Source organism: Oncorhynchus gorbuscha, linkage group LG05 (assembly GCF_021184085.1).
Source record: "Oncorhynchus gorbuscha isolate QuinsamMale2020 ecotype Even-year linkage group LG05, OgorEven_v1.0, whole genome shotgun sequence".
NCBI classification, from domain to species: Eukaryota; Metazoa; Chordata; class Actinopteri; order Salmoniformes; family Salmonidae; genus Oncorhynchus; species Oncorhynchus gorbuscha.
The window spans coordinates 29,615,766-29,640,803 of record NC_060177.1 but is presented as its reverse complement, the minus strand read 5'-3'; the positions used below and the strand labels follow the sequence as shown (position 1 = coordinate 29,640,803).

The window sequence follows — 25,038 nt, the reverse complement described above, 5'->3', positions numbered from 1 at the left end:
ATTAGTCCCACACTGGTGCTCTGCTTTTCTCTGCCATCTTTAAAACACACACACAGCTCTGAAGTGACAATGATACTGAATAGTCTTCTTAGGAGACAAATACTCTCAACTGTTTGAATACAAATAGAGTTTAAGTTACCTGTGATGAATGTTGAAAACAGAAACTATAATTTCTATATGCAGGAAATCCTATTTTAATAATGGACATGGTAAGAAATGACTACCAAAATGCGAGTCATAATTCCCATGACACCTAGCAAAATCTGAAAAGCGGTTCCTTCATTAATTTATTCCATAGCATATTTTTTAGATTCACTTAAAATGTCTGAGTTTCTCCCATTCTTCTCTGCAGATCCTCTCAAGCTCTGTCAGGTTGGATGGGGAGCGTCACTGCACAGCTATTTTCACCCCCACCCTGGCTTAGGCAGGGCTTAGTCTTTTAATGGAGAAAGGATATAGATTTATATTTCATGTGAGGACTGCTGGGTGATGCAAAAAGGCTGCAGGACACTGCTGTTGCCTTCAAATGGAATCCAATTTAGTTTGATATCTTTAAAAACCATCAGAGAGAAACGAGGGTGGGAGAGAAAAAGAGAGGGTTGAAGAAAGTGAGTAAGCGAGAGAGGGAAAGAGAAGGGGGGGGGGCAAGCCTTCATGAGACAGACTGCCAGTACAGCCCAAGCTCCTCAGACATCTAGCCCTTACATCCATCTGAATGTGATCTGTTCTATCTTGGCAGTGATGACATAGCTAGAAATATGTAGACATTTTGTTTGACCAAATATTTCAGAGAGATTTCATTTGAGCTAGGCATCGTAGGCATCATAGCACAAAACGGGATGAAACCTGAATGTACAATTTTACTTTGTCAATGTAGTCCTACTTATGAAGTGCACCATGTTGTCCTTATGCTGTTCAGCACCTTGGACAGTTCCTTTCTGGAGTCAGTTGTAAACACATTGCGTTGTATCTGATATCCTGGTGGAACAGCTGCTTTGAACTACTGTCTTGTGAAATATCATTCGGTTCCTCACTGGGACGATGGGCAGACAGATACCCCCTGAATTGTCACACAGATGGAGTGTCACATGTTGAAGGATGACAAACAGCAGACATATCAAAACCCCAGATGCATCAGGGGTCCTGATATGGGAAAGGGAAATACTCGATCAGTTGTACAACTGAATGTATTCCACTGAAATGTGTCTTCCGCATTGAACCCAACCCCTCTGAATCAGAGAGGGGCGGGGGCTGCCTTAAGCGACATCCACGTCTTCAGATTCATTCGTTGTAATGACTGGGGTTAAAACACTCATATCAGGGTATGTAATGATAAAGGGGATGTAATGGTAGAGTAGAAAAAAAGATGGATATTACAAATAAGCACAAACGTTTTTTAAGTCAACTCTGTATCACATCAAATTGATGTATTCCATCTTGGCGTTAAGGTTTGACTGAACAAATGTTATGCATCATTATTTTTCTACTGTATGTATCTGACACAACTGTGGTTGGGAATAAATTCATATCAATTGAAAAGTCTGACATACCTCTGTCTTTCTCGCAGAAGTACTTCTTTTTAACAACGTTTAAAAAATATTGGATTGTACTTTAGAAGACAGTGGGGGTTAGTGCTTCAGCCCATGTTATTCTCTCTCTTGCTCTGAAGTCTCACACTGAGAGGCAACACACAATGAAGGGGTGACGACTAAGGCATAGAACCCTGAAGTCTCACATTGAGAGGCAACACACAATGAAGGGGCGACGACTAAGGCATAGAACCCTGAAGTCTCACATTGAGAGGCAACACACAATGAAGGGGTGACGACTAAGGCATAGAACCCTGAAGTCTCACACTGAGAGGCAACACACAATGAAGGGGCGACGACTAAGGCATAGAACCCTGAAGTCTCACACTGAGAGGCAACACACAATGAAGGGGCGACGACTAAGGCATAGAACCCTGAAGTCTCACATTGAGAGGCAACACACAATGAAGGGGCGACGACTAAGGCATAGAACCCTGAAGTCTCACACTGAGAGGCAACACACAATGAAGGGGCGACGACTAAGGCATAGAACCCTGAAGTCTCACACTGAGAGGCAACACACAATGAAGGGGTGACGACTAAGGCATAGAACCCTGAAGTCTCACACTGAGAGGCAACACACAATGAAGGGGCGACGACTAAGGCATAGAACCCTGAAGTCTCAGCTTCACTTGCAGTGCTGTAATTTATATACCCTCCTACTGACTCGTCATGTATATCAGTTGTCAAACCCTGCTGAATAATATAGGGGGAGACAGGAGGGTAGAGCTGACATAGAACTGTCTGGGTGCCGAAGTAAGATAGTCAATATGAGGATGACACAGGATGAGTGTTGAACAAGAAGAGTGGCACTTCTTGACAGGGCATTCTTCTTAGTGCTTCTTAGTTTCAGAATCCGAACATCAGAATAACCTTGCTTTGTTTTTGCCATGGTGAAGATTCCACCTCATGCATTCTAATGAGGGAATTAAGTGAAGGCGTTTGAAGGGAAGAGATAGTGACTGAAATAATATTACAAGCTCTAGTGTCAGCACTTACAACGTTGAACGTACCCGACCTGCATGTCACCCCTGGTTTAATTCTAATCACATTCACGGGAGCAAGATGTTAATAGTCAGCCTCTAACCTCTATAATGTATTACCTGGTGTCGCAGTCATGCTGCCTGGCCATGTACAGTTGAAGTCGGAAGTTTACATACACTTAGGTTGGAGTCATTAACTCGTTTTTCAACCACTCCACAAATTTCTTGTTAACAAACTATAGTTTTGGCAAGTCTGTTAGGACATCTACTTTGTGCATGACACATAATTTTCCAACAATTGTTTATAGACAGATTATTTCAATTATAATTCACTGTATCAAAATTCCAGTCGGTCAGAAGTTTACATACACTAAGGTGACTGCCTTCAAACAGATTGGAAAATTCCAGAAAATGACATGGCTTTAGAAGCTTCTGATTGGTTAATTGACATAATTTGAGTCAATTGGAGGTGTACCTGTGTATGTATTTCAAGGCCTACCTTCAAACTCAGTGCCTCTTTGCTTGACATCATGGGAAAATCAAAAGAAATCTGCCAAAACCTCAGAAAACAATTGTAGACCTCCACAAGTCTGGTTCATCCTTGGGAGCAATGTCCAAATGCCATAAGGTACCACATTCATCTGTGCAAACAATAGTACGCAAGTATAAATACCATGGGACCACGCAGCCGTCATACCGCTCAGGAAGGAGACATGTTCTGTCTCCTAGAGATGAACGTACTTTGGTGCGAAAAGTGCAAATCGATCCCAGAACAACAGCAAAGGACGTTGTGAAGATGCAGGAGGAAACATCTACGACGGTATCTATATCCACAGTAAAACGAGTCCTATATCGACATAACCTGAAAGGCTGCTCAGCAAGGAAGAAGCCACTATGGTTTGCAACTGAACATGGGGACAAAGATCATACTTTTTTGACAAATGCCCTCTGGTCTGATGAAACAAAAATAGAACTGTTTGGCCATAATGACCATCATTATGTTTGGAGGAATAAGGGGGTGGCTTGCAAGCCGAAGAACACTGTAACGAATCCCGCCGAAGATGGTGCCTCTTCCTGTTCGGGCGACGCTCGGTGGTCGTCGTCGCCGGCCTACTAGCTGCCACCGATCCCCTTTTCTGTTTCATTTAGTTTTGTCTGATTAGTTTCACCTGTTTCTTGTTTTGTTTTGGGCTATTTAAACCCGGTAGGCCCGCCGGCTTTTGTGCGGGCTTGTTTTTCTGTTCATGGTGTGTGGATTATTTGTGGATTCCGTTTCTTCGAACAGTTTCGTCCTGTTTGTTGGACTGGGTCTTTATGCGCCCTTGTGTATGACGTGACCATAACTCTGTTCTTGGAAATAAAGATCCACGTTTCGAACTACCCTGCTCTCTGAGCCTGACTCCTCCACCCACTACTCCTAGAAGCCGTTACAAACACCATCCCAACCGTGAAGCACGGAGGTGGCAGCATCGTGTTGTGGGTGTGCTTTGCTGCAGGAGGGACTGGTCCACTTCACAAAATAGATGGCATCATGAGGTAGGGAAATTATGTGGATATATTGAAGCGACATCACAAGACATCAGTCAGGAAGTTAAAGCTTGGTTGCAAATGGGTCTTCCAAATGGACGATGACCCCAGGCATACTTCCAAAGTTCTGGCAAAATGGCTTAAGGACAACAAAGTCAAGGTATCGGAGTGGCCATCACAAATCCCTGACCTCAATCCTATAGAAAATGTGTGGGCAGAACTGAAAAAGCGTGTGCGAGCATGGAGGTCTACATACCTGACTCAGTTACACCAGCTCTGTCAGGAGGAATGGGCCAAAATTCACCCAATTTATTGTGGGAAGCTTGTGGAAGGCTACCTGAAACATTTGACCCAAGTTAAATAATTTAAAGGCAATGCTCCCAAATACTAATTGAGTGTATGTAAACTTCTGACCCACTGGGAATGTGATGAAATAACTAAAAGCTGAAATAAATCAGTCTCTACTATTATTCTGACATTTCACATTGTTAAATTAAAGTGATGATACTAACTGACCTAAGACATGGAGTTTTTAATAGGATTAAATGTCAGGAATTGTGAAACTGAGTTGAAATGTATTTGGCTAAAGTGTATGTAAACGTCCGACTTCAACTCTATATACCGTAGACTCCAGGCTAAGGCAAATACCTCTGGAGGTCAATGCGTACTATTTTATATTTTAATAACCATGTGTTTATCATAGTTCTTGCCTCAAAGCCCTTTAATTTCCTTTCCCGCTGATTGCTGCCGATATGTGTCTGCAATCTAGAGGAGAGTCCAATGATTGCTTTGGGATGCAAGGGCATGGCATCACAGAGGTGGGAAACCTTGTAAAAGGTTGATGGGGTGTAAAGTGGCCTTGGAAAAGCTTAGCAAGCCTTTAAAATGAATTGTCTGCTGAAAAGGAGAGGGTAGAGGAGATCGATGGGAATAGATTTCCTTCTGGACTTCACCTGTTGTGTGTGTGTGTGTGTGTGTGTGTGTGTGTGTGTGTGTGTGTGTGTGTGTGTGTGTGTGTGTGTGTGTGTGTGTGTGTGTGTGTGTGTGTGTGTGTGTGTGTGTGTGTGTGTGTGTGTGTGTGTGTGTGTGTGTGTGTGTGTGTGTGTGTGTGTGTGTGTGTGCGCGCATGTGTTCCTCAGGACTGCAGAGATGTCCATGTGCTGAGTCAGGCCTTATGTAGAGGATAGTGGACTTTCACTTACTCACCCATTTAGAATGGAGAATATTTCTGTGCATGCAGAGCAATTGAAGCCCTGCGTGTGTAATTAATGATGGCTGATTGCATATATTCCTGTGATTTGTCTGATGAATCTAAGGGAGTGGACCAAGTGTTAAGGCAGAGATCAACGACGCATGGAGGATGTTATGTAACTTAATGGACGTCAGCTCCTGGCATATGATGCAGCTAAGAGGAGTTATTGGCAGACAGTAGTGTGCTCCTCAATGTTTGATCTCCTGGAGGTGTCACCCACACCGCAGCCTATTCTAGGGTCTTAACATTGTCTGCAGAACACTGGGAGAAGCTCAACACACAACCTGTCTGTCACCTTTCTCAAAACGCATAAGAAGGGCAAATACCCTACACTGTTAGCAGACACTGAGAAGCTACTACACTGACTCATACTACAGTCATCACTTCCGAAGGACGGTATATGATATGTTCAACCATGTACAGATGTATGATCTTAATTTGAGCCAATTTGCTACAGCAGGAAAATAATCTGGCAGCAACAGGAAATGTTTAAACAGGTTAAACATAAGGCTGGGCAATATGGTCTAAAAGTCTTATATCGATTTATTTATTTATTTTTTAAATATTTTTTTTCTCTTAAAATTATGGGCGACTAATGATATATATAAAAAAAATGTGTGTGTATATATATATAGAACAAGCGGACATAAACACTCATAAAAATGGAAAATAACAAAACCTAGATTCTTGCGATACAGGCGTTTTGGAATATCACACAAAAACATAATTTAGAATGAATCCAATTAATTTGATATATCGCCCAGCCCTAGTTAACCTGTTTAACATTCACAAGGCCGCAGGGCTTGGTGGATTACCAGGACACGTACTCAGAGCGTGCGTTTACGAGCTGGCAAGTGTCTTCACTGACATTTTCAACATCTCCCTGACTCTGTCTGTAAAATGCTAAGGTACCCTGTCTAAATGACCATCGCCCTGTAGCACTCACATTTGTAGCCATAAAATGCTGTGAAAGGCTGGTCATGGCTCACATCAACACCATCATCCCAGACACCCTGGACCCATTCCAATTGCATACCACCCCAACAGATCCACAAATGACGCAATCTCTATTGCACTCCACACGACCCTTTCCCACCTGAACGAAAGGAACACCTATGTGAGAATGCTGTTCATTGACTACAGCTCAGCGTTCAACACCATAATGCCCTCCAAGCTCCTCACTAAGCTAAGGACCCTGGGATTGAACACCTCCCTCTGCAACTGGATCCTGGATTTCCTGATGGCACGCCCACAGGTGGTGAGGGCAGGCAACAACACATCTGCCATGCTGACCCTCAACACGGGGGCCTCTCAGGGGTGCGTGCTAAGGCCCTTCCTGTACTTCTTGTTCACCCATGACTGCGTGACCACGTATGACTCTTAACACCATCATTAAGTTTGCCGACGATGGTGGTAGACCTGATTACCAACGACAATGAGACAGCCTATGAGGAGGAGGTAAGAGACACTGCCAGGACAACAACATCTCCCTCAACGTCAGTAAGACAAAGGAGCTCATCGTGGACTACAGGAAACGGAGGGCTGAGCACGCCCCAATTCTCATCGACGGGGCTGTAGTGGAGCAGGTTGAGAGCGTCAAGTTCCTGTCCACATCACCAACTAACTATCATGGTCCAAACAAACCAAGACAGTTGTGAAGAGGGCACAACAATGCCTCTTCCTCCTCAGGAGGTTCAAAAGATGTCTCATGGGCTCTCAGATCCTCAAAGTTCTACAGCTGCACCATTGAGAACATATTGACTGGCTGCATCACTGCATGGTGTGGCAACTGCTTGGCATCCGACCGCAAGGTGCTACAGAGGGTAGTGTGTACGACCCAGTACATCACTGGGGCCGAGCTCTCAGTGTGTCAGATGAAAGCTAAAAAAATGTGTTAGACTCCAGCCACCCATGTCACAGACTGTTCTCTCTGCTACTGCACGGCAAGTGGTACCGGTGCACAAAGTCTGGAACTAACAGGACCCTGAACAGCTTCTACCTCCCCCAAGCCATATGACTGCTAAATAGTTAGTCCGGGTAGCTATTTGGTTATCTATTTAACTATCTGCATTGACCCTTGTTTTTGACTCATCACATACTCTAATGCTTCCCAAAGTTGTGTCAAGTTGGCTGGATGTCCCAGCAGCATTGCAGTTCTTGACACAAACCGGTTCTTGACACTTCCATCTTTTGTCTTGCCCATTCACCCTCTGAATGGCACATATACACAATCCATGTCTCAATTGTCTTAAAGCTTAAAAATCCTTCTTTAACCGGTCTCCACCCCTTCATCTACACCTTTTTCAGTGGAAATTAGAAACTTTAGAAGCCTTTTAAAACCGTACACTGCAAGGTTGCATAATCCTGCTGAGCAGGAAATTTTCATCAACAGAAGAGCGATACAATGAACATCCTACATATGTAGCTATCTACTATATTAGGCTGTATGTTCTTACCACATGTCAGATGTAACCATTTGACAGGCCTACTGATACTGTAAGTTTGGCACAGTACTTTGTTTTTCATATTGCAGTAATGTACTGTAATTGGTTATTTCTAGACAATGCATGCAGATTGATTGTTGCAGATTGAGTTGTTGCAGGTGTTGGTAATTTTCCTCCCATCAACAGAACACGTGTCATTTGTTGGCGTCTCCTGTGACTGATCAAAATGGTCCTATGCAGAGAAGTAGCAGCTGTAGTGTACTGCAGTGTGATTGGGGCCTTAGGGACCAAACGGAGCCCAAGGGCATGAGATCATACTGCAGCCAGAGCACAATGTGACTGCGTGGCTGAGCGGGAGAGACAGTGGTGTTGCTGACACTTTATCTGTCTTAGAAAAGGAGAGTGTGTGTGTCTGCATGCTTGCGCGTATTTGTGTTGTATGTGTGTGAGAGCGTAGGACACATTCCAGTCGCCAGAGAAAACGTGCTGATTGTTTTGTGCCTTGAGAAGTTGAGCAAACCAGAGGAAATGTCCCAGGTAAACTTCAAATACCTGAAGAGGAGGTGAAATTACATTCTGCTCTGCCTCATAACTGGCACTGTGTTCTCAGTAACAAACACAGTTGGTTGGTTTCTGTGTCTTCCCCTGGGAGGATGAGTCGCACAGCGCTGCTTACTATTGGTTCAAACATTTTAATCGTAAGATGGAACGTGGGCATTGTTTGGTAGATAGTTCAGCTGTGTGCTACTTGCTCATATATTTATCACCTGGCAATGCTTCTTTTGGCTCTATCAGTTATCCTAAGCATTTAGATATGCTGCGCTAATGTGTTAGATTTTTCTTGATTAGATTTCTCTGTGTGCCACGCAACAATGATTTATTTATACCCCATCTTAAACCAAATGATGGTTGATAATTAAAATGGCTGAAGAATGCCATTGGGCACAGCCATGGGGGCAGGGGGGCACAGAACAACACTTAGACTATTCCTAACCAGCACACCTGTCAGACTGCGCCAGGGGTTTTGACATAGGCTAATAGCAGGAGTGGGCCCACATGGCCCCTGAGGACCTGTGATGGCTGACAGTGAACATCAGCACTCTATAGTCATGGCATTTCCCACATGCTCGTTGAGTGACACTCAGGTCTCCATGCTGTCAGCAGGCTCTCCCCATCCCTTCTCTTCCCTCCTCTCCTCATCCCTTCTCCTCCCTCCTCTCCTCATCCCTTCTCTTCCCTCCTCTCCTCATCTCTCCTCTCCCCCTGACAGCTCCCCTGACAAACTAACTGTCCCTCTGAAGCTGGATGGATCCTCTCTCGGCTCTAATTGTGGAGTGGAATGTGGATGTGGAAGCGTTCCTTCACAGAGAGGATGTGGGGCTGAGATTTACACTGGCTGGACGGGCACAGCTTGTGACTCCAGTCATCTGTCTAGATTTGCGGGAGAATCTGCCCTGTTTCCACCCAGACTGAGTTTAGCTGCCGATGGCAACCTCTCCTGGAAGGAAAAGTAGAATGCGACTTGTTAGAATGCAGTAAGCCTATGCCCTTATCCTTCTGTATCCGAGATGGAGGCAAACACCCCAGAAAACAATTCTATCACTTCACACTGAGGGCCCAGGGGATCAGTCTTGTTTGCCCTTGTGTTGTTTTACTTTGAAGCATCTCTCCCCTTCAGTACCAGCTGATGTTGGTAAAGTGAGACAGGCTGTTTTAGGACATCAAAGAAGCAGCCAAGCTTTAATCAGCACTCCAGCCTGAGCACGAACAGAAGCTATCTCTGGATAGGAAGATGTGGTAAGATAACATTACCATCTCTGTGCTGTGGTGTTAGCCCTGATTAGTGTAAGGAATCTCTTCAGCGAGGTTGGCGTGTCCAAATGAGTCTTGGTAAGAATACAATGTGCAAATCACTTCCAGTGCCACCTGAAGCCTTGAGGGGAGGAAGGATGTTTCGGCACAAGGCTTATCATGCAGAAAACATCTGGCCAGAGGGAGGTGTGTTCCTAAAAGAGAGAGCATTATGTGTGTGAGTGAGAGAGAGAGTACAGTCAAGCAGCAGCATCCTCTTCCTGTGCTGCCTGTCTCAATTGGCACCCCCCCCTCTTTCCTTCTCACCCTCCCTTTCTGCCTCTCTCCCTCCATCTCTGCTCCCTCTCCCCATTATGGCGCCAACAACATAGAGCTACTTAATGAATCAGAATCTTTGTGAGCCCGTACTCAGTAATCACATCACACTAAACTGAGTGACAACTTTTTTTTCTCCTCTCTTAAATGTGTTAGTGCTTGGGTTTGTTGCTAATCTAATGACATACCAGTTCCTTTCAGGATGCTCCCCTCCAAGCCACAGATAAGCTCAAAGTGCTCTTTGTTGAGTGCATTGGCATGAGGATCTGATCAGCGGTGACAGGAAGTACCCCAAGAGCATGTGATGTCAACATGTCCTCACTGCTCTAACTCTCCTGTTTAAGATTGGGCCTTTTGAGCTTCTCATCTTTATTTGTGTGGTGTTGCTTAAAAACCAATTAGGAAATCTTGCTGTGAGTGGCGCAGTAATGATGTTGTTTTGGCCCAAAAGCCAGACTACTTTATAACCAAGGGACTGGGGAAGGAGGGGGGTGATAGATCAAGGCTTTACTGTCTGAGCTGAAGAAGTTGCCCCTTCACCATACTCAGCCTTATTCTCTTTTTGTTTCAGGAGTGCACCTGGGAAATAGACCACATCAGCCACCAACCTACAGCTATTGGTGAGTATTTATGCCTATTTTGGGGTTACGACTTTCCAGCATTAATGGGTTTCATTCTCATGGTTGTTATAGATGTGTTGCTGTTGTTTAAACTAGGTGGCTTTATTAGATGGAAAGGTGGGATCAGGTGCACATTTCAATGACAAGGTGCTTTTAAAAAGGTTGTTAGTCATGTCCTCTGTCATTGAAGGTTCCGATTTAAGATAGTTAATTGGAGCTATGCATATCTCAACTCAAGGCTCCTCTGTGCTGTAGTCTTTTCTGTTTGAATGCTCATCGCTGTTTACCATGTGATGTGTTGCTGTTGTGAGGGAGACCTGTAGGGCATGGGGCATCCTCTGGGACCACCTGGGCTCTCTGTACAGAAGTGTGAGATTGACACGGAAGCACTGTGTGAGGGAGGGGTAGATGAGGATGCACAATGATGGAGGAGGAGGAGGGAGGAATCGTGGGAGAAGTCTTTGAAGACGTTGCAGGGCCGAGGAGAAAGAAGAAAAATAATAGTTGAGCAACTCAAAATGCTGTGAACCTCTTAAAGGCAACCCTCTCCTCATCACCTATTCATCTTCAGCTGGAATATTTATACACAGCCATCCTTTGAGATAGACTGAGCAACAGCTCCATTTTTTTAGAGGAGAGGACCAAGCTGCCAGTCGGTAGCCTTGCAGGTCACTTCACAGTGGGAGTCGTGGGTGACTGTGGTATTACAGCTGCTAGACCTTTTAGCTTGGCATTCAGACGCTCAAACATCCAATCATCATATTAGTATCTCATGGTGTGAGTAGGACCATAGCAGCATAAGGATTTTGTGTCATTAAACAGAATGTGCAATAACTGAACTGCTCAAGCAATGAGGTAGACAGAGATCATGTCAGCTATACAGTACTCTATATCTGCCTGGCTACCCAACCTCCTTGCTCTGGCCAAACGCTACGCCACACCAACGGACTTTATTTTCTTCTCCGCAATGAGTCTGGATCGGAGTACCTCCCAGGCGTTTTCAAGAACACAAACACGTTCTGACCATTCTGATTGGTCCCAGAATCCAGTGGGTTGGGCCAGAGCCAGAACACACATGGGTAAAGGGGCGTTTTGATAATGTGTCGTTGGCTTTGATACTCTGATTGGTTAGAGAGTACGACACCCCTCATTGTGACGTCACTACATACGACTTCAGCGATGCCGACTCAGGCCTGAAGTATGTAGCAAACAGAGCAGTGGAAAAATTCTGTTTGAGTCTTCAGGCGAAGTCAGCTGCCGTTCTTCTTCTCATGATGTGACAATTCATTTCAAGAGTAGTTCCATATGGTATAGGAAGAAGAAGCACCATGTTGATGTGTACTCTGTTTCTGTCAGAGCAGAGAAGTGACAATAGTAGGTGAGACACCTCTAGGAGGAGGAAATATGTTATTGTCATTGAAATCCTGTATGTTATTGTCATTTCATAAAATTGTAAATGCATACATTTGCATTGTAAAATATGTTATAGAAATGCTGCTAGATATTATATTTTCCCTTTTGTAACACATATCATATACATTATTCAAACATACTGCAGTCATACCCACAGAGGTAAAAAAACAGAACAAACTCTGATTGTGGTCCTGCTTGCAGATTGGCCAAGGAGTGTTTGAGCTGGCACAATATTGTGCCAGGGATGGAATGAAATGTTCACATCTGTTTCAGTATCACTTAGCTTTCGATTAACATGCCCTTGACAGAACGACAGTTAGCCAGTTTGGCTCTGCTTCATGCCTCACAACATCACTAGTCTTGCCATTAGTGATGACATACCATCGGGTTGGGTAGTAATGAATTACATGTAATGTAATCTATTACATGCACACACACAAAAACAACCTAATCCATTACTTTACCAGCAAAAATATTGTAATCAGATTATAGTTTTGAAAAACGATGATTACTTCTAGGATTATTTACAAAAAAGCATGGAAAAAAGGATTTAAAGTTTGTTCCGCCTGAGCGAATCTGACCACAAGTCATGGACCACTATGATGACACACCAAATGCATTTGATGGATCGTGGGAGAAGGTCAGGAATAGGCTTTTTTAGGCTACAGTCCAAGCTATGTCTTCCAATGGTGCGACTGCTATCGGCATCCAAAGATTATCCAACTTGAATAAACGCTTGGAGGTAAGGATGACAGCAGTGCTGTAGCCTAGAGGGCGATACGGATATCACTTGTTATTGATATCTACACATTGATGTGAATCACACTGCTGCTCTCTCATTTAGCTATTTACACCTTACAGATTGTGGATGGCTGTGCACCAATGTATTCAGTGCCTTCGGAAAGTATTCAGACCCCTTGAATTCTTCCACATTTTGTTAGGTTACAGCCTTCTTCTAAAATGTATTAAATTGTTTTTTTCCCACTCAGCAATCTACACACAAAATATCACATTTACATAAGTATTCAGACCCTTTGTAAAAGCACCTTTGGCTTTTACAAAATACAGCACACCTGTATTTTGGGAGTTTCTCCCATTATTCTCTGCTGATCAAGCTCTCTAAGATTGGATGGGGAGCGTTGCTGGACATCTATTTTCAGGTTTCTCCAGAGATGTTTGATTGGGTTCAAGTCCGGGCTCTGGCGAACTCGTCCTGAAGCCACTCCTGCGTGGTTCTGTTGGAAGGTGAACCTTTCGCACCAGTCTGAGGTCCTGAGTGCTCTGGAGCAGGTTTTCATCAAGGATATCTCTGTATTTTGCTCTGTTTGTCTTTCCTGACTAGTCTCCCAGTCCCTGCCGCTGAAAAACATCCCCACAACATGATGCTGCCTGCACCATGCTTCACCATAGGGATGCTTGGCATTCAGGCAAAATAGTTCAATCTTGGTTTCATCAGACCAGAGAATCTTGTTTCTTATGGTCTGAGAGTCTTTAAGTGCCTTTTGGCAAACTCCAAGCGGGCTGTCATGTGCATTTTTACTGAGGAGTGGCTTCCGTCTGGCCACTCTACCATAAAGGCCTGATTGGTGGAGTGCTGCAGAGATGGTTGTCCTTCTGGAAGGTTCTCCCATCTCACAGAGGAACCCCGGAGCTCTGTCAGAGTGACCGTCAGGTTCTTGGTCACCTCCCTGACCAAGACCCTTCTCCCCCGATTGCTCAGTTTGGCCAGCTCTAGGAAGAGTCTTGGTGGTTCACCACTTCTTCCATTTATGAACGATGGAGGCCAATGTGTTCTTGGAGACCTTCAATGCTGCAAAAAATGTTTTGGTATCCTCCCCCAGATCTGTGCCTCGATATAATCCTGTCTCTTGAGTTTTACGGATAATCCCTTCAAACTCATGGCTTGCTCTGTCAACTGTGGAACCTTATATAGACAGGTGTGTGCCTTTCCAAATCATGTAAAATCAATTGAATTTTCCACAGGTGGACTCCAATCAAGTTGTAGAAACATCTCAAGGATGATCAATGGAAACAGGATGCACCTGAGCTCAATTTTAAGTCTCATAGCAAAGGGTCTGAATACTTATGTAAATAAGGTATTTCTAAAAACCTGTTTTCTTTGTCATTATGGGGTATTGTAGGTGGATTGCTGAGGATTTTAAAAAAAATGTAATCCATTTTAGAATAAGGCTGTAACGTAACAAAATGTGGAAAAAGTCAAAGGGTCTAAATACTTTCTGAAGGCACTGTTGGTGTATTTTATCCCAATAATGGTTGAAATTAAGACGTTTAAGCTGCCTATCAATCATTGTTTTGCGACCAGTGGACAGCCAGTGAAAAATGCGCACTTACAACAGCTACATTCATAGTGTGGATCCCAGCCTATAGAATACAAGTTTGAGCGTGTTCCTACCTTCTAAACTCCTCCATGGTATTGGGCTCCATACATTCAACAACTAGTTGAATGTAAGGAGACCACGACTGGTGCTTTAAAAAAAACAACATTATTTAGCATTTTCCAATTACGAACATTCAAAACAAAAGTGAAAAGATATTAGACAACGATAGGACAAAGTGACAGTAACAGACGAACGTAACAAAAATAAATTATAATTATAGTTATATAAACAAACATACAATAATAAAAATAAAAAATAAAATATAAAGAAATAACGAGACATTGGATCACCTGCTGTAGGCTACATAATATACATTACGTGTGAAACATTATGTGAGGATTATATATAGATTCAATCAATGAGATGTGGGGGGAGATTCTCCATATAGTCAATAAAAGGTTGCCAAATTCTGTAAAATGTCTTTAACTTATTCCTCAAGCAGTAAGTGATTTTCTCCAAAGGGATACAACTATTAACTTCCGAAAGCCACATTGCAACTGGCAGGGAGGAATCCAATTTCCATTTCAAGGCAATACATTTCTTGGCAATCGCTAGCAGTATTTCTGTTAGCTTTATAGTATGGCTTTGCCTAAGATTGGTGTTAGTAAAGTTACCCAGTAGACAGACCTCCGGGTCTAAAGGGAATGCAACCCTGTGAATTGAGGATATGGTATCGCATACCCCCTGCCAGAAACCGTGTAGTTTTGAACACTGCCAAGTGGAATGGAGGAATGTTCCTTCATCTGAGCCACATCTAAAACATAGGGAGGAGATATCTGGGTTGAACCTGTGCAGTCTAGATGGGGTGATATAGAGCTGATGGAGGAAATTAAACTGGATCAGTCTGTATCTGGAGTTCAATGTGGATGTAACCCCATCCCTGCATAGGTCACTCCATAGATCCTCATCAAGATCAATACCCAGATCTCTCTCCCATCTAAGTCGGGGTTTATCTAGCCCAGGCAGTGTTAGTCCTGACATAAGAGCATTGTAAACACGGGAAATGGTCTTGAACAGTGGTTGGTCTGCGTGGCAGAGTTGTTCAATAGGTGACATCTTAGGTAGGTTCCATTGTCCCTTGAGAGTCACCCTAATAAAGTTTCGTAGTTGTAGGTAGCTAAAGAAGTCCCTGTTAGGCAAGAGGTATTTCTGTTTCAGCTGATCAAAAGACATACGAACTCCCTCCTCGTAACAATGTTCCAGAAGAGTGATCCCCTTATCAGACCATGGTCTAAAGTTACTATTCTGGAAAAACATAGGGATCAATCTATTGTTCCATAAAGGGGTTTTAGGGTGAAAGAAATCCCCCTCGTCCGAACAGCTCATGCAGTTTGCACCATGCCAGGACAGAATGTATGATTAAAGGGTTGTCTGTGATGGTTTTTATAGATTTTCTGTCCCATTTGTAAAACAAATCTGCCCCAGTGTCATCATTTACCTCAAGCTTTTCAATGTTCAACCATGAGGGAGAGGAACCATTGTAAAACCTCTGAGCCAGAAACCTAGACTGTGCAGCCCAGTAGTACATTCTAAAATTGGGGAGGTTTAAGCCCCCTTGACTGTAATCAAGGGTCAGTTTATCCAGGCCAACCCTAGGGGTTTTGCCGTGCCAGATAAACCGTCTGGTCAGCTTGTCGAGAGAGGAAAAAAATGCTGCGGGAACAGGGATAGGGAGAGATTGAAATAGATATAGAAACCTGGGCAGGACATTCATTTTAATTACATTGATTCTACCCAGTAGAGTGAGAGGTAAGTCCATCCATTTACAAAGGTCAACCTCCACCTTTTGCAACAAACTGGCCAGATTGAGTTTATAGAGGTTGTTCAGATTACCATCCACCATTATGCCCAAATATGTGAAGCCCATAGGCGACCATCTAAAAGGAAACTTGTGCTTGATGGTATGATGGTCAAAGACAGACAACGGTAAGATTTCGCTTTTATCGAGATTGACCTTATATCCAGAGAAAGAACTATAACACTGTAGTAGGATCTGCAAGCGAGAGAGGGAGTGTTCTGGGTTTGTTAGGAATAAGATAAGGTCGTCCGCAAAGAGTGATAATTTATGGGTATGGGGCCCACCTCGAAGCCATGTATGACAGGGCACGTTCTAATAGTCTCAGCCAACGGTTCGATGGCGAGGGCAAAGAGGTGGGGGCTAATTGGGCAACCTTGTCTGTTCCCCCTATAAAGAGGGAAAGAGGAGGAAGTAATCCCATTGGTAGCAATCCTAGCTTTAGGAGATTTGTAGAGTGATTTGATCAAATTTACAAACACCGTATCTAAACCAAACTTTTCCAAGACGCGAAAGAGGTATGGCCATTCAACCCTATCAAAGGCCTTTTCAGCGTCGAGGGAGACTGCGACACCAGGTATTTTGTTTTTGTTAGCAAGGTGAATTATATCAAAGAACCTTCTGAGATTATTGGAGGACAATCTATTAATTATGAAGCCAGTCTGATCTGGGTTGACCAACAGGGGAAGAGATGACTCCAGTCTCTTAGATAGCATCTTGGTGATCAGTTTACAATCTGTGTTAAGGAGAGAGATTGGTCTATAGGAGGCGCACTTTAGCGGGTTTTTCCCTTTCTTGTGGATTACAGTAATCACTGCTTGAGAGAAGGACTCTGGAAAGCAGTTGTCTTCTCTGGCTTTTTTAAGTACCTCCATAAGGTAGGGGACCAACAGCTCCCTAAATTATTTATAGAACTCTGGAGGGAAGCCATCCTCCCCAGGAGATTTATTAGAAGGTAAGGATTTAATGGCCTCCAACAATTCAGGGACTGAGAAGTGTTCACTCAGGCGCTCGCTGTCTTTCCCTGACAGGCATGGGAGGTTGAGAGAGGAGAGAAAGGAGTCTATCTCTGATAGATCATCGCTTGATTGGGAAGTGTAGAGGTCTTCATAGTATTTCTTAAAAGTATTATTCATTTCAGTAGGGTCGAAAGATATCTCTTTGAGAGTTTCTATGGCATTAATTGTCCTCTTACTTTCCTCTGCTTTCAGTTGCCATGCCAATACTTTGTGAGCTTTCTCTCCAAGCTCATAATAACGCTGTTTTGATTTAGTGATGGCCCTCTCAGCTTGATATGTGTTCAGAATATTATAATTAAGTTTTTTATTTACCAAAAGCCTGTATAGATCTTTAGTCGGGCCTCTTTGGTATATTTTCCCTAGCTCGGAGATTTCAGATTCAAGAGCACTCAGTTCCGCACCGTGTTTTTTCTTCAGCCCTTTAGTATAGGAAATAATCTGTCCCCTCAGGTAGGCCTTCAATGTGTCCCAAAGAATGAAGCTGTCAGGAGCAGAGGGTTTGTTTGTCAAAGTAAAAATATTGATCTGCTCTTTGATGAATGCACAAAATTCAGGTTGCTTTAGAAGTGTAGAATTTAGTCTCCATCTATATGCTCCATTTACATTTACATACATTTAAGTCATTTAGCAGACGCTCTTATCCAGAGCGACTTACAAATTGGTGCATTCACCTTATGACATTCAGTGGAACAACCACTTTACAATAGTGCATCTAAATATTTTAAGGGGGGAGGGGGGGTGAGAAGGATTACTTTATCCTATCCTAGGTATTCCTTAAAGAGGTGGGGTTTCAGGTGTCTCCGGAAGGTGGTGATTGACTCCGCTGTCCTGGCGTCGTGAGGGAGTTTGTTCCACCATTGGGGAGCCAGAGCAGCGAACAGTTTTGACTGGGCTGAGCGGGAACTGTACTTCCTCAGTGGTAGGGAGGCGAGCAGGCCAGAGGTGGATGAACGCAGTGCCCTTATTTGGGTGTAGGGCCTAATCAGAGCCTGGAGGTACTGAGGTGCCGTTCCCCTCACAGCTCCGTAGGCAAGCACCATGGTCTTGTAGCGGATGCGACTGGAAGCCAGTGGAGAGAGCGGAGGAGCGGGGTGACGTGAGAGAACTTGGGAAGGTTGAACACTAGACGGGCTGCGGCGTTCTGGATGAGTTGTAGGGGTTTAATGGCACAGGCAGGGAGCCCAGCCAACAGCGAGTTGCAGTAATCCAGACGGGAGATGACAAGTGCCTGGATTAGGACCTGCGCCGCTTCCTGTGTGAGGCAGGGTCGTACTCTGCGGATGTTGTAGAGCATGAACCTACAGGAACGGGCCACCGCCTTGATGTTAGTTGAGAACGAACAGGGTGTTGTCCAGGATCACGCCAAGGTTCTTAGCGCTCTGGGAGGAGGACACAATGGAGTTGTCAACCGTGATGGCGAGATCATGGAACGGGCAGTCCTTCCCCGGGAGGAAGAGCAGCTCCGTCTTGCAGAAGTTCAGCTTGAGGTGGTGATCCGTCGTCCACACTGATATGTCTGCCAGACATGCAGAGATGCGATTCGCCACCTGGTCATCAGAAGGGGGAAAGGAGAAGATTAATTGTGTGTCGTCTGCATAGCAATGATAGGAGAGACCATGTGAGGTTATGACAGAGCCAAGTGACTTGGTGTATAGCGAGAATAGGAGAGGGCCTATTACCTATTACCTATTACATTTACCTTGGTAGGAATGGAGATTGATAATACCAGAGGAGAATGGTCACTAAGCAATCTGGGGAGATACTCAACATCTAACACTCTATGAAACAGTTGTGTCGAAAGTAAAAAGTTATCTATGCATGTGTGTGTCTTGTGTGGGTGTGAATAAAAAGAGTAGTCCCTATCCTGTGGGTGCAACTGTCTCCAGATGTCTAGTAAATTGAGATCTTTCATGAATGACATGGTGAGCTTGCCGGCTTTGGTAAGAAGTGAGGGTTTATCAGAAGACCTATCAAGAACTGTATCTAAGCAAAAATTAAAATCTCCTCCATCCTGGTGGTGCTTGAGCAACCTGAAGGAAGACATTCTGAATAAACATATGGTCATCGAAGTTAGGAGCATAAATATTCAATAGGGTCCAAGACTCTGAAAACATATGCCCCTGCACCAAAACAAACCTGCCAGAGGGATCAGAGATGGTGTTGTTGACGCAGAAGGGGATGTGTCTACTTATCAAAATTGCAGTTCCTCTTGCTTTGGAGTTAAAAGAGGATGCAAAAACTTGTCCTACCCATTCCCTCTTCAATTTCTTGTGTTTACTGGCTGTAAGATGTGTTTCTTGTAAAAACACAATGTCAGCCTTTAATTTCTTAAGGTATGTATAGACTCTTTTCCTTTTAATCGGGCTTTTAAGACCTTTTATGTTGAATGTGACATATTTTAGTGGATTAAGCATAGGTTGGGTTTCAAATATGTAACTGAATAGAAACCTATCATATGCAGATAATTGGGAAATGTTTCAACTTTGGTTTGAGCACAAAAGTGACCTGTGTGTCTCTTGAGGAAGGAAACAATAAACATAGAAAAAAGGAAGAAAAAATAAATAAAAATCCCACCCACCCCGATTGTCAGACTAAAACAACAATCCCAACAATCAAACATGAATACACTTGTAGAGAAACGTTGCTGCTCGCTTTCCATCTTGCTCTTACCAGCTAAACCTTGGCGTAAACTAAAACCTGCGAGCTCTCTAAATTGAAAACCAACGTTGTGAATAGATATTTATGGCTGAATATTTACTGCCCACGGTAAGGGCTGCTTGAGTCTCTTTACGAAGATTAACATAAATGAGGGGGAAAGCAGTGCGCCTAAACCCACTTATTGCTTCGCCCAGTAGATATGGACTAAACCAAAATATACTCTCCTGTAAATGTAATAGAACTCACCCCGGGAAGATACGGTTAGTTGTAAATGTACAAATCAATTAAAGTGACCGGGAGATACCAGCAGTTCAATCCGGATAGGAGAAAACAAACTAACTGCATTTTATCCCCCAGAGAGACCGTCCTGGCTCAGACTCAGATGTTGCTCAGTTCTTTGAGAAAAGTGTGCACTTCTCCCGGTGTGTTGAAGAGATGGCTTCGGCCTTTGTACTGAACTTTCATCCACGCAGGGTGGATGAGGTAGCCGGTGATATTCTTCTCCTTCAGTGCTTTGGCGGCAGGTCTGAACTGCTTGCGGCGTCTGGCGAGATCCGCGCTCATATCCGGGAAAAGGCTGACCCTCTTCCCATCGATGGCGATGTCCCCTTTGGCTCTTGCGAGTTGCAGTATCTTCACTCTGTCTTGGAAACGGAGGAACCTGATCAGGACGGCTCGTGGGGGCTCATCTGGCCGGGGTTTCGGCGCTGATGTTCTGTGGGCGCGTTCAATTTCCAGCGGCTTGGTGAAGTTGGTTATGCCTAGGACCTCCGGGATCCATTGAGTGAAGAAACGGACCGGGTCGCGGCCCTCGCTGTCCTCTTTCAATCCCACCACACGGATATTACTACATCTACTCTGGTTCTCCATCTGATCTACTTTGTTTTTGAGGTAGGCATTGTCCTTTTGCAGTTGTGTCAAGACCTGGTCATGTCTAGCGATGGTATCTTCAACTGTGCTAATGCGCAGCTCTGCCTCAGTCGTTCTCAAAAGGAGAGGTCGTCAATGGAAGAATGGAGTTCAGACGATTTCTTGTCGATTTTCAGAGAAAGACCTCTGTTACCATCCTGAATTTCCCGGAGGAGAGTAGCCAGCATGTCGGCAGGCTCGCAAGAGGCTGCTGAGAGCAACAGTCTGGAACTGTCGTCTGAGTTATGAGGGCTAATGCTAATCTTGCTAGCTGTAGCGTTATCGTTATCTTGGGAATCAACAACGTTTTGGTCGTCCTTCTTGCCTCTCGGTCGGAGGTCCATGGCTCTTTGGGAAGGTAAGTACTTGACAATTTATCAGCCGATGTTAGAATATTGTTTCAACGTTGTTATTTAGGTAAAAATAGAATAACTTTGAGGAGCTCGGTTTGTCAACGTCTGCTCAGCTCCGCGGCATCACGTGTCCCCCCACGACTGGTGCTTTTATTGCTCAATCTAATTTGTGCGGATTCAAAACAAAATATCTATAGGCCTAACATACATATGCTCAAACTCGCACACTTTTGACAGACTTAAAGGGGCAATGCGTAGTTGCTACATCCATTTTTAGACGTATAAATTAATGATATACTGTATACTCATTGATTCTTAAAGAATATAACTTATAAATGCCTCATTAGTTCAACTGTCACACCCCATGAGAACCCAAAATATAAGCTTGTTTTAATCCAATGTTTGTAAATGTAAACCAACACTGTTTTTATGTTATTCTTTTGATCAGGACGGTTTCTGATTGGGATTATACTGCATTGTTGTTGTTGTTGTTGTCTTTGTTGTAGTTGTTGGATGTAATCTCCAGTATCTGGACTATAGAAAGACGGTAGTATCAAAACATGGTTAAAATGATACTTTTGATATCATGGATGGTCAGGCCTTGCATCCTTAGCTCTGTATATTAGTTTGAGAGTGGTTACAGGCCCATCCCTCAGCTTTTTACCAAAACAGAGTCAGGGTGGTCCTTGGTTATTGTTTCAACTGTGGATTCTCCCATTAAACAGCTGTAAATTATCGAGATATCACCAACAAAAAAAAATAATAATAATAGGCCTATAGAAAAAATTGTATCTGTTATTTTTTTACCCGGTAAGTTGACTGAGAACACATTCTCATTTACAGCAACGACCTGGGGAATAGTAGGGAGATGAATGAGTCAATTGTAAACTGGGGATTATTAGGTGACCGTGATGGTTTAAGGGCCAGATTGGGAATTTAGCCAGGAAACCGGGGTTAACACCCCTACTCTTACGATAAGTGCCATGGGATCTTTAATGACCTCAGAGAGTCAGGACACCTGTTTTAACATCCCATCCAAAAGACAGCACCCTACACAGGGCAGTGTCCCCAATCACTGCCATGGGGCATTTTTTAGACCAGAGGAAAGGGTGCCTCCTACTGGCCCTCCAACACCACTTCCAGCAGCATTTGGTCTCCCATCCAGGGACTGACCAGGACCAACCCTGCTTAGCTTCAGAAGCAAGCCAGTGGTGGTATGCAGGGTGGTATGCTGCATATGCCATTTAATCTTTCACATGCAAATAGCACTTTTTGGTAGCGCTCAAGGCATGCCATTCCATGAGAGCAGCGTTTATTTTTCAACTCGAAGCAATGAGCCTAATCAGTCCTCCATGACAACAACATATGAAGCAGTTTTTGGGTTATGCTCAGGTAAAACAGTTTGGCTAATCTATATTTCCATATTTCCAAGTCCTGTTCTTGAAGATCAATGGGCATAGCCATGGGAAGTAAGGGTGCTGAGGGTGCTGCAGCATCCCCGGAAAAATCTGAATTCACTAACAATGTTAATACAATAATTGTATTTTTTTCTTTACTAGTCCTGTATATTTACTAGTCCCCCCCCCCATACCCCCGTCAGCTAAAAAAATCACTCCACCCAAACATTTTCCCATAGCTATGTCAAGGGGTATTACACTATTTGGAATGACTGGAAATCTGGCAGGCTTTGGTTTTTAACCTGATTGTATTATTATCTGTAGTAAAAAGAAGTGGGTTAGAAGCCTACATAACCAACCCATAAAGTCAAATCCATTTATGGCCAGCTGTGTAAACTTTAACATTGATTTATCCTGCAATAGATGTTGTTCAATTGTTTATATTCATTTTTGTATTCTTCTAGTGCCTCTTAAGGGGAAAGTAATCAGATTACGTTACTGAGTTTGGGTAACCCAAAAGTTAGGTTCCTTATTTATAATTTTGGAAAGGTAACTGAAACAGATTCTATTTAGAAAGTAACCTAACCAACCCTGCAGACCATGGCCTTGTGTGTATTACCACATTAGGAGGATCAGATGCATGCACAGGAAATTGAACTCTAATTGAAGAAAATGTAACTCTGCCAGGAGAAAACATTTGGTCCCAGTCTAAAAAGTGTAAAAGGTACTTCTGGCAACAGAGTTCTTCATTTTTTTTCTTGAGCAGATGGTCAGGTGGCCGGAACATGATTACAAATAATTTGTGGACTGCAAATTAACCACAATAAGAACAAACAGATATAATATTTGACCAAAATATAATCATTTCAAACTTTGCTTACATTTGTATATGGTCACATATATTTCTCTGTTATGCATGGGAATACTTTGGAACAGATGTCCAAATTCTAAATCATTTTTTTACAGTATTTTATGTCCAGCAATTAATACAAAATACACTGAACAAAAATATAAATGCAGCATGTAAAGTGTTGGTCCCATGTTTCATGAGCTGAAATAAAAGATTTCAAAAATTTATTGGACAAAAATGCCAAAGTTAAATCCATGTATGATTACTTATCATGTCCCAATCTTCATATTACATTTTGCATGTCCCAATCTTCACATTATTTTATCTTTTGGTCTTCGAACAACATGCAGAAGGAAACATCGCAAAAGCAGCTCTAACTGCTACGTGGAAAGGCGTGTAATATTCAGTAGTCCAAATCCCCGGTATAGCCCCCGGTATAGCCCCCGTCTTCCCTAATCTGCATCGGATGTGCTCATAAATGTGCTGCTACTCACAGAATGTTTCAGATATATGAAGTTTCAACAAATGCTCGCAGTCAAACAAACAATAAAAATAATATGCGACTCAGGTTCTTTTCCTGTGTTTGGTCCTGACAGCGTTTTCACCTACAGCGAATCACACCACGGTACAAATTGAATGAGACAGAGACCCCCTTTTTGAGCGAACCACCGTGCGTGTTTAGTCCAGACCCGAGTGTGGGTAGTGTTCACACCAGTCCAAACAAACCAAACTAAGGGGATAAACTCAGGGGGAACTTCGGAAAAACCGAACCAAACTAATTTAGGTGAAAGCCCCCATAATGTAGTTAAGAGTACTCAGTCCCAATCACCTCCAGTTATCAATACTAAATCCAGGGAGCATATCACTCTGTTGAGGGTGAAGATACATTGCCTGTACATGAGTTAACTTAAAAAGTGTTACTTTAATCTCTCCTTGATTTACAGTGTATCCAGATATTTGTGACATGTGACCATAAAGAACATAATCAGGACAACTTCTCCTATTTACATGAACAATATGATCCGGGTGGTGAAAATCTGTCTCCCTATTTCCATCTTCCATATTTCCGCTCGCTCTCAGCCAAAAAGCCCATGATTGATTGAGCACTAAAGAGGATTATTATTGGCTGTTGTGGGTTGCTTGCTGTACCCATGGAAGCAGAATGGCTGGCTGTGAGCTGGCCCACCAGAAGGCTGTGTTTCTGAGCCAGATAGCACTGTGACGGGTCCCAAGACTCTGGCTGCCTGTCCACTCTCTGTTTCTTATCCTGTAGGCCTATAATCTCCTCTCAAATAGTCCCCATCCATCTGCACGTCACTGATAGTGTATGGGAATTGCACGCGTGTTATGGGGCCCATGCTTCCATATAAGACACATTTTTGGTCTGACTGCATTTGGCGGCAGTCACTTTTGTGTTTGGTGGAGTCTATCATCTGTTGAAACAGTGCTTTACATATCATGATTAAAAGCTTGAATAACGGAGGAGATGGCTGACATCAACATCTAGCTAGTTTAATCTTTGAAAGCCTTGAGACCCAAGTGTAAACTGATGATCTGCTACTCACTATAATGATACGTTTCTAATCCTCTGTGCATTCGATGCCAAGGAATCGTATTGACTGTGAAGTGTGGAAAGAAAGTGCCCTGGCCTGTCATCATGTATGCTGTTGAATATGGAATCAATTCCTCCCATTTTCCTAAGG

The 25,038-nt window shown here is 43.4% G+C and overlaps 1 protein-coding gene across 1 annotated transcript in view; it reads left to right on the top strand.

Moving 5' to 3' along the window:
• Positions 1 to 25,038, top strand: part of LOC124035803 (amyloid-beta A4 precursor protein-binding family A member 2-like) — an 81,439-nt gene that overhangs the window by 10,150 nt on the left and 46,251 nt on the right. The window contains 1 exon segment of the mRNA XM_046349564.1: positions 10,494 to 10,542. The gene's annotated coding sequence lies outside the window, so the exon portion shown is untranslated.